Genomic DNA, 874 nt, shown 5'->3' with positions numbered 1-874 from the left:
CTTTCATTCTCTCTTTTTTTTTAATCTTCACCAAGTATCCTTTATGCTTCTAAAATAATGTGTAGCTGTAGATTGTAAAACTGTGTGCAAGTGCTCTACACAGAGACCGCCACTCGGTTCCTTTTGCTAGTGAAGCTCTAACCATCCTCATTCTCACGAGAAACTCTGTTGCCATATGCTTAATGTAATTTTAAATCACTGTCTGATGTTTAATAGGTCAGGCTTGATCTATTTATGATCGAGCTATAGATTTCTGTAGACTGTTTACTTGAACATGCACAGTAAGTAGGCCACCTTCTGCATATTTATAATTGCAGTGTTTCTTTAAAACCACTAGAGGGAGACAAATGATCAGTTCCCCCCCCTCAACATGGAGAACCTGGGTTTGAATTCATGTCTTGGAACTGAACTGATTTTTCATTTTTACGTCTTGCAGCTCAGTGGACAAAAGCGTCAAGGTCTACGATGCGGTGAGTTTCTCTTGCTTACATCGTCGCTCTGACAGATGTTCGCTTTCTAGCCCTGATTCCATGTTCCGCACTTTTTTTCTTAGAATAATGCCGTTCCGCTTCACACACTGAACCACCACGACAGGTAAATATTTATTTATTTTAATCTTGTAAAATTTTGGTCATTATAAGCACTTTTAATCTTTAGGGTTTAGTTACAGAAAAAAAAAAAAAAACCTGTGATGAGATGGCAAACTAATTATTTCTACCTTTTTAGTAATACTGCATTAACAGAAAAGAACAGATTGACAGAAGTTTTCAGGTTCATTTGGATTATTTTTCTCTCTTTTTTTTTTTAAAACTAGCAATACTTTAAGAAACTTAAAATTTTAATAGACTGAAAAATACATACATATATTATGATG

The 874-nt window shown here is 35.0% G+C and overlaps 1 protein-coding gene across 5 annotated transcripts in view; it reads left to right on the top strand.

Moving 5' to 3' along the window:
* Positions 1-874, top strand: part of wdsub1 (WD repeat, sterile alpha motif and U-box domain containing 1) — an 11,273-nt gene that overhangs the window by 2,664 nt on the left and 7,735 nt on the right. The window lies entirely within an intron of this gene.

The sequence above is a fragment of the Poecilia formosa genome, unplaced genomic scaffold (genome assembly GCF_000485575.1).
Source record: "Poecilia formosa unplaced genomic scaffold, Poecilia_formosa-5.1.2 Scaffold113, whole genome shotgun sequence".
Classification (NCBI taxonomy): domain Eukaryota; kingdom Metazoa; phylum Chordata; class Actinopteri; order Cyprinodontiformes; family Poeciliidae; genus Poecilia; species Poecilia formosa.
Note: the sequence above shows the minus strand (reverse complement) of the source record. Positions and strands in the feature narration are given on the sequence as shown.